The following is a 9,162-nucleotide window of genomic DNA, read 5'->3' as shown; positions in this document are numbered from 1 at the left end:
GATGTTGGAGGAAGAGGAGATAGATGATAGGTAGATAGATAGATAGATAGATGATAGATAGATAGATAGAGTAGATGATAGTTGGATAGATCTAGATAGAGAGAATAGATCATCTAGATCTATAATCTTTACACTTCGCAGATTGTGGAATGTGAAGTTGAGAGAGGGAACACTGCTAGGAACTGAAGAGTGAGAGAGGAGAGTAGACAAAGTGAGGGTCCTAGACCTGCAGAGGGCACAATGCCAAAGGCAGCACTGCATCCAGACATTTCCCAGCCTCCGCTGAAGTGTTCATTCTTTCAAGGCATGAGCTAGCACCACCACCTACCTCTGACTCTAGCCAGAAATCTGGGTAGCTTATTTCATATTTAAGTTTAGTATACTCATCCATACATTGGATTTAATAATAATAACTGACTTATTCAGACAGTTTGGAGGATTCAGTGAGTGACTACCTTTAAAGTATGTGCATGTGTTACCTTGTTACCCAGGACACTCAATAAATGTGGGCTATTGTCAACATTATTATATTATATAACATTTAAATATTTTTCTGCCACTCATCTGTCAAAGTCCAAAGTTTGAAATTTTGAATTAGGAAGAGCATTTGGTTGAATCTATTCAAGCTGGGCTAAGTAAAACCAAAAAGGGGATCATCAGGAGTTTAAGGCCAAAGGTACCACTGGCTTCACAGGCTCCCAGAATGAGGGCCTAGGAAGCATTATGAGCCAAAGAGGCTGCTTTCCTTTTTAATTATTCGTCCCCTGCCCACATGTGTTTGTATTTCTGTTTCTCACTTTATCCACTTCATTTCCTCTCTGAAGACTGATTTTCTCTGCTGATTTTACATCCTTATGAAAGCAAATGGCTATCCCAAAGATTTCCTACACATGTTCTCAATTCAAACTCCCAACAGAAAGCATTTTCAAAATATTTGTAAGCCTGGAAAGGACTGGTCACCTTGGAGCAGCTGAGAGTCTGAGAAAGGCTATTGGAAGGGCAGACAGCCTGATGAATGTGTCTGCTACTCATGACTCCAAACTAAATGTTTCCAACCATGTCTCCTACCACTTCCCTGCAAAATAGATACTTCTCCCATGGTGAATTCTCATTTTCCACAATTGCTATCATCTGTCATGATTCAATGCCCTTCCACCTTGTTCCTTCCATCTGATGTCCCTTACTAACCCTCACCTAACCAACTTCTATTTATCCTTCCAAGTTAACCCAAACATAACCACGCTGATGATACCTTCACTTCCCACTACTGGAAATGGTTTTGTATATTTGGTATGTTCTCCAATTACAGTTCCTTATATATTATATAAACTTGTACATCTTTTCTCTGAGCTTATTAAAGCAGAGATTATTTTTAATTCATCTTTATATCTTCAGCATCTAGACAATTTGTTGATTGAATATTTAAATAAAATTAATTATAATTTTTATTGTAAAATTACATTCACCTAGTCTATTCAGGAGAATCAATCTGAACTTAGGAAAAGTCTAAAATAATAAATATTTTTAAGTAATTTTTTAAAAATCTCTTTTCAGCATACACAGTAGTGAAACTAAGCCTAATAATTTATTAAAGAATAAGTATTATGATAGATCTGTTATAATTGAGTCATTAGATATAAGTATATTTGTTTCATATAAATTGACATTGCCAAAATGGTTTTACATTATGTGGCAATAGATTAGTTTCATGTAAACTAATCATTTTCTTGGCTTTCAAGTCACTGTATACTTTATTACATGAATAATTTATCTTTTATTATTGATTGAAACTAAAGCTGTTTTGTATATTTCTTTCTTATTTCTATTATTTTTAAAAAATCTGTGACTTTTTGGTATTCTTTATCCATTTTTTGATTAAATGTTTATAGAATTTTTTCCCTAAAAACAAACCAAAAAAAAATATATTAACCCTTTTTTAGATGTATTGCAAATACTTTCCTATTCTATTAGTTGTCCTTTAACTTTTCTATATGTATGTTATTATGTAGTCTTAAATGTTTAACATGATCATATTGTCAATATCCTACTTTATAGCTTCTGGGTTTGAATAGGTCACTTCTGGGTAAGAAAGATATTATTTTGTATTTTCTCTGAAAACTCCTTAGATTTTACATATTGGTTTTTATCTCACCTGAATATTTGTGGTATAATGTGTGAAATAGGGCTCTATATTTGTTTTATTTCAAGTAATAGTGGTCCATGCACCTTATTTGTTGAATAAGCCTTATTTTCCCCATTTATTTGAAATATCAATGTAATCATATATTACATTGTTAGATAGGTATATACATTTGTTTTTCTACAATGCTCATTTTATTTCATTGATCTACTTGATTATTTCTGTGCTTGTTTCATGTTTTAATTACTGAGGCTTTATAATAGATTTAAATTTTTTAATATTTAATAATGGATCTTGACATTTAAAAAATAAATAAATAAAATCAACATGCAGGAAAGAAAGGAAGGAAGGAAGGAAAGAAGGAAGGAAGGAAGGAAGGAAGGAAGGAAGGAAGGAAGGAAGGAAGGAAGGAAGGAAGGAAGGAAGGAAGGGAAAGAGAGAGAAAGAAAGTTCTACCTTTTGTGACAACATGGATGGAACTGGAGAACGTTGTGCTAGGTGAAATAAGCTAATTGTTGAAAGACTAATACCATATGATCTCATCTATAAGTGGAATATATTCAACAAAATAAACTAATTAACAAAATAAACCACAGGCAAGGAAACATGGAGCAGACAGAAAGTCACCAGTGGGGAAGGGGAAGGAAAACAACGGTGGAAAGGAGGAGGGACTAAATGAAAACATGTATTACTGACCCATGGACATGTACAACAGAGTAGGAATTGACAGTGGGAGAGGGGAGCAGGGTGGGATGGGTGGGGAGGGCAAAGGAGGAAAAATGGAGACAACTGTAATAGAATAAACATGATGAAAAAAAAGAAACGATGCAAGAGTAACTAGCTTGTGCCTTAGTAAGTCTGAATATTGAACACACTTGTCTGTTTTATTTTTTAAAGATTTTATTTATTTATTCTTAGAGAGAGGAGAAGGGAGGGAGAAAGAGAGGGAGAGAAACAAGGATGTGTGAGAGAAACATCAATTGGTTGCCTCTTGCAAGTGCCTCAACCAGGGACCTGGGCCACAACCCAGGAATGTGCCCTGACAGGAATCGAACTAGCAACCTTTTGTTTTGCAGGAAGACACTCAACCAACTGAGCCAGACCAGTCAGGGCCATATAAGTCCATTTTAATAACTGTACTCTTCCTGTCTCTATCTGTGATGAAGTTAACTATACATGCCATTTTTTCAAAACTAACTGCTTTTAAAATTATTTCTATTGAGAATAGGTCTGTCTTGTAGCATTATTGCAGTTCAGTCCTCAGAGCTGCCTTGTTCTTTTATTCCCCTGTATTTTTTTCTTTTATTCTTCATCTCATTCTATTTCTTCTAAAATATGACTAAACTCTAGCAATACTGTATGTTTGATTCTTCTAGTCTGATGACCTAAACTGTTCATATTCTTTCCTCTATGCCCTGTCCTCTGAAATGTAGTGATACTTTAAGCATCTCTAACATGACAAGACTTACATAGGTAATTCAGAGCTAAGAGAGGCTGATCTGAGTTATGATTAAATACCTAGTATGTGCCAGGTATTATTTATATGTATTATTTCTAAACCACCACTTTACATGCAAGAAGACTGATTCAGAAAGTTTAGGTAACTTTCTCAAGGTCATGATGCTATTAAGTGGTAGGACTAAAATGCCAACTTAAGCTTGTACTTTCTCCTCTCTAACACTGCACATTATCATTTATGGTGTCAAAGTGAGAGTCATACTAATTAATGCAGTGCCCAGAATCAATGCTATATTCAGATATACTTTCTGTTTATTGTTGATATTTGATGGGTAGCAAATAGCTTAGGCTCCCTTCAAAGATAAAAATATTTAAAACATTTCAATTATGCACATAGCATAATTTGACATTTTTTAAATTTATAATTACAAGCTATTTTGGAAGTTGTCAGAGCAGGTTAAGAAGGTGGTTTTAGGCTCTCTGCTCCTGCTGTTCGACAGGCAGCCGAGTCTTCCTGCGCAGTGCCAGCCTCCACCCTGAGACACGATGGTGAAGATCGGAGTGAACGGATTTGGCCGCACTGGGCGCCTGGGGTCACCAGGGCTGCTTTTTACTCTGGCAAAGTGGATGTTGTCGCCATCAATGATCCCTTCATTGACCTCAACCACATGGTCTACATGCTCCAGTATGATTCTACTCACGGCAAGTTCAAAGGCACAGTCAAGGCTGAGAACAGGAAGCTTGTCATCAACGGAAAGTCCATCTCCATCTTCTAGGAACGAGATCACGCCAACATCAAATGGGGTGATGCTGGTGCTGACTATGTTGTGGAGTCCACGGGTGTCTTCACTACCATGGAGAAGGCTGGGGCTCACTTGAAGGGTGGATCCAAGAGGGTCCTCATCTCTGCCCCTCCTGCCGATGCCCCCATGTTTGTGATGGGTGTGAACCACAACAAGTATGACAACTCCATGAAGATTGTCAACAATGCCTCTTGCACCATCAACTGCTTGGCCCCCCTGGCCAAAGTCATCCATGACAACTTTGGCATTGTGGAGGGACTCATGACCACAGTCCATGCCATCACTGCCACCCAGAAGACCGTGGATAGCCCTCTGGGAAGCTGTGGCGTGATGGCCAAGGGGCTGCCCAGAACATCATCCCTGCTTCTACTGGTGCTGCCAAGGCTGTGGGCAAGGTCATCCCTGAGCTGAATGGGAAGCTCACTGGCACAGCCTTCCATGTCTCCACCCCCAATATATCAGTTGTGGATATGACCTGCCGCCTAGAGAAAGCTGCCAAATACGATGACATCAAGCAGGTAGTGAAGCAGGCATCAGAGGGCCCCACAAGGGCATCCTGGGCTATATTGAGGCCCAGGTTGTCTCCTGTGACTTTAACAGTGAACCCATTCATCCAACTTCAATGCTGAGGCTGGCATTGCCCTCAATGACCACTTTGCCAAACTCATTTCCTGGTATAACAATGAATTTGGCTACAGCAACAAGGTGGTTGACCTTGTGGTCCACATGGCCTCCAAAGAGTAAGAGCCCCCTGCAACACCAGCCCCAGCGACAGGAAGAGAGACCCTCAGCTGCCGGGGAGTCCTTGCCCCAAATCGATCCCCCAACGCACTGAGAATCTCCTGATCTTGTTGCCATCCTAGATCCCCTGGAGAGGGGAGGGGCTTAGGGAGCCCTGCCTTGTCATGCACCATCAATAAAGTTCACTGTACCCCCTCAAAAAAGAAGACGGTTTTATTTGCAGTATCACTAAGATACTTAGTGTTAAAAAATAAAGTCAATTTATTATTCTGTACCTTTCCCATATCATGTTCAGTGATGGATAATTGTATTGGTGCACAAAAACAACTCATATTTGAAAAAGACCAAATGATTGTTATTTTACCATTATAAAGAAAAAAATGTTTGAAAATACGACATAAAAATGCTCCAAACAACAACTTAGTGGACTTATAGTTGAAAGATACCAATTTGAAGTAATTTTACTCTTTGATTTTTAGTCTTTTTCACCATCCAAACACACACTTCTGTTTTGGGTAATTGGTATTGATTCGTTTTGTTTTTATTCGGGCATGTTTTATAAATATCATGGCTTAACACAGAGTATTCCTGGAAAAGAGAAAACAGTAACTTTTCCAACTCAAAAAGCAGGCTGCTGACTGTTTTGATTGGCCACAGAGTAGTTATGCACCAAATATCAAATACATGACCGCTGTAAGAAACAACTAAGAGAAAGACTTCACAAGAATAGTACACTATTGTGATGGCCTTGCTTTGTCTCATCTTGATGTACTAAAAGACAGGACATCTTAAAATGCCAATGTAATGAAATATTCCACTAGGTTTATTAACACATGGCATGTCAAAATCATAGATACTTAAGGTGCCATAGGTTAGACATTTATGGTGTCATAAATTGAAATTTGAAAAAAGGATAAAAATCAAAGTTAACAGTGGAGTCATGAACTAGGCTTGATGTGGACAGCAACTCAGATTTACTGGGGTATGGGAGAATTCCAGACAAATGAATGGAAAATGAGTGCTGTATTTGTTAGGTGATCATTAGCCACTGTAAAAAATAAACCCTGATTTTTCAATGTCTTAACAGAGTGTTTTTCTTCAAACAATTCAGTGTGAATGATCCTGGTCTTGACGGAGGCTTAAACTACTTTTGCCTTTTCACTGTTCCACATCACTCAGGGCCCAGAGTCTGAATCCACAGACCTCTCAGAAAGAGGCATGAAGCAAACATACCCCCTTCTTTACAACTTTGACCTTGAAAAGACATGATCATTTCCACACACAGTCTAGTGTGAGAAAGAGTCACACGGCCCCCTGGGTAGCCATATCCCCCCTAACAAATTTATATTATGAGAAAGTAGCACAACATTTGGTGGACAGTTTGCTATATTCCTTCAGAAAATATTTATTGAATTTCATTGTATGTATCCACTATAGAAAGCACTATGAGGTTATGAATACTTTTTTTTCCTTCAATCAGCTTATAAATTAAATGGGAAAACAAAGCAGATTAATGGTATATGCTTTTGAGCTTTTATAGAACCAATTTTCAATTACTCAGAGGACCATTTTGGGTTGGACTGTGCAAAACTTTGTTTCTTTTCCTTTTAACCATACTCATATTTTTAAACACATTTTTTTCTGTTTGAAAATTGTTCCACTTTCATGTACACGTTCACGCCTGCACACACACACACACACACACAAATGCAAAAAAAAAAGCAGTGCAGTTTGAAAAACCATGTGAAATTCAAGCCAATCTCATTTGCTGCTTGTCCCCAGTTCTTGTAAAACACTTGGCTGGGAAAAAGTAGATGCTGATTTGCTGAGTATTTCAAATAGCCATGTTCATCTTGCCATTACTACTATAAACATTGAAGATTTAATATAGAATAAGTGACATTTTCACAGGCACAGTAGTAGAGGGAAACATGTTTAAGATACAAACAAGGGAGTTAGCACTGATAGTAATAGCACCTATCATTTATTGAATGTTCATTACATCCCAGGCACAGTATTTGTGTAAACCATGTGTGTCACCTTAACACAGTTTATCAAGAGGATTTTATTATTTGCATTCTGGACAAGACTTAGATAGAAGAAATAATACAACTCTCTACATATTTTAAACTCCTTCGATGTTATTAATTGACAGAAAGAACATGATTTTTAAATTATAATAAGGCATTTATGTCAACATTTTATTGTTTTCTTAATGTTCAATTTGCTTGCTTGTTGTTTTATACATGCTTTATTAGGGCTCTACGGAAAGAAGTATACAAATTCTGGTATAATCATGAAAGATTATAGAGTCAAAGATAGAAAATTGTAAAGGACATATGCAAAGGAGAAGTGGATGCAAACTTTTGCAAGGAAATGCCAAATGCTCGAAAATTATTTTACCATTTGCTCAACAAAGCTTGAAATTTTTCTATGGATAAGACAAAGATTTTTACTGTAGATTTAGAAAAGGTAATTTAAATACTTTTATAAATATTAATATATTTTCTTAAATGTGTTGTATTGTGTAATAGCAGACCCTTTCCTAAAGCAGGTTTTAATATTGTGGAAAGGGCTATGTCAGAGTAAAAAACAGATGGCAGAGTTAGGCTCCAGACTACAGGGAAGATGCTCAGCCATCTTCATAGTTTTGACCAGGGCCAACCACAAGCACAAAATTGAAGGGGCTAAGTCACAAGCATTACTACCCAAGATCTATAAAGATATACAAATAGTATTTAAAGATGAATCTATAATTTGAGTGGAAATTAAATGATACAGATTGACAACTTTGGAAGTTCAATTTGGTGATTTTATCTGGCCAATCCAAGGAAAAGTCTCTGGACTGATCCAGTTTAATGTGTCAGAGAGGAAACTTGAAAGGTAAAGTAAAAGGAAAGGAATTTCAAATTCTCCTTTTTAAATAGGATGATTATCCAAATAAAATTTAAGTTTACCCATCTATCTGGCAAATACATTTGTCATAAGCAAATTTATTCTGGGGATAGGAAGTACATAGTCTCAGAGCTATTCTTTCTTCACATGCCCTATGCAGCATCGCTGATCAAACAGCAATATTTCCCACTGATGTCAGATATAGCCTCAGATTGCATCTCAATAAATCACTTCACAAAATTAGTAAGTCCCTGGGGATATAATGTATAGCATGGGCATGGTGACTATAGTTTAACATACTGTACTGTATATTTGAAAGTTGCGAAGAGAGTATGTAAGATCATGTTTCTAGGAATTTATCCATTTCATTTAGGTTGTCCAATTTGTTGGCATATAGTTGTTCATAATATTTTCCTACAACCCTTTGTATTTCTTTGGCATCAGTTGTTACTTCTCTTTCATTTCTGATTTCATTTATTTGGATCCTCTCTCTTTTTTTTTTTTTTCTTGATGAGTCTGGTTAAAGGTTTGTCAAGCTTGTTTATCTTTTCAAAGAACCAGTTCTTTCTTTCATCAAACTTTTGTATTGTCTTTTTTAAACTGTATTTTGGTTATTTCAGCTCTGATCTTTATTATTTTCTTCCTTCTCCTCACTTTAGACTTTGTTTGTTGTTCTTTTTTTAGTTTCTTTAAGTGTAAAGTTCAATTGTGTATTTGAGTTTTTTTGCTTGTTTGTTTCTTGAGACAGGCCTGTAATGCTATGATTTCCCCCTTAGGATTGTTCTCACTGTGTTTCATAGATTTAGGGTTGTGTTTTCATTTTCATTTGTCTCAATGTATCTTTTGATTTCTTCTTGATCTCATTGCAACCCTTTCATTGTTTATTAATATGTTCTTTATCTTCCATGTCTTTGAGTGTTTTTCACTAGTTTTCTTGTAATTGATTTCTAGTTTCTTATTATTGTGGTCAAAGAAGATGCTTGATATGATTTCAATATTCTTAAATTTATTGAGACTTGTTTTGTGCCTTAATATGTGGTCTATCTTGGAAAATGTTCCATATGTACATGAAAAGAATGTATATTCTGATGCTTTGGGGTGAAATGCTCTAAAAATATCAATTAA

The 9,162-nt window shown here is 36.4% G+C and overlaps 1 pseudogene; it reads left to right on the top strand.

Annotated features, from left to right (window-relative positions):
- Positions 1 to 4,144: 4,144 nt before the first annotated feature.
- On the top strand, positions 4,145 to 5,164 carry LOC129078422 (glyceraldehyde-3-phosphate dehydrogenase-like; annotated as a pseudogene).
- The last annotated feature ends 3,998 nt before the right edge of the window (positions 5,165 to 9,162 follow it).

This window comes from Pteronotus mesoamericanus, unplaced genomic scaffold (assembly GCF_021234165.1).
Source record: "Pteronotus mesoamericanus isolate MK-2021 breed Mesoamerican mustached bat unplaced genomic scaffold, CSHL_Meso_final contig_73, whole genome shotgun sequence".
Taxonomy (NCBI): domain Eukaryota; kingdom Metazoa; phylum Chordata; class Mammalia; order Chiroptera; family Mormoopidae; genus Pteronotus; species Pteronotus mesoamericanus.
The sequence above is the reverse complement of the archived record's forward strand: the minus strand, read 5'-3'. Positions and strand labels throughout refer to the sequence as shown.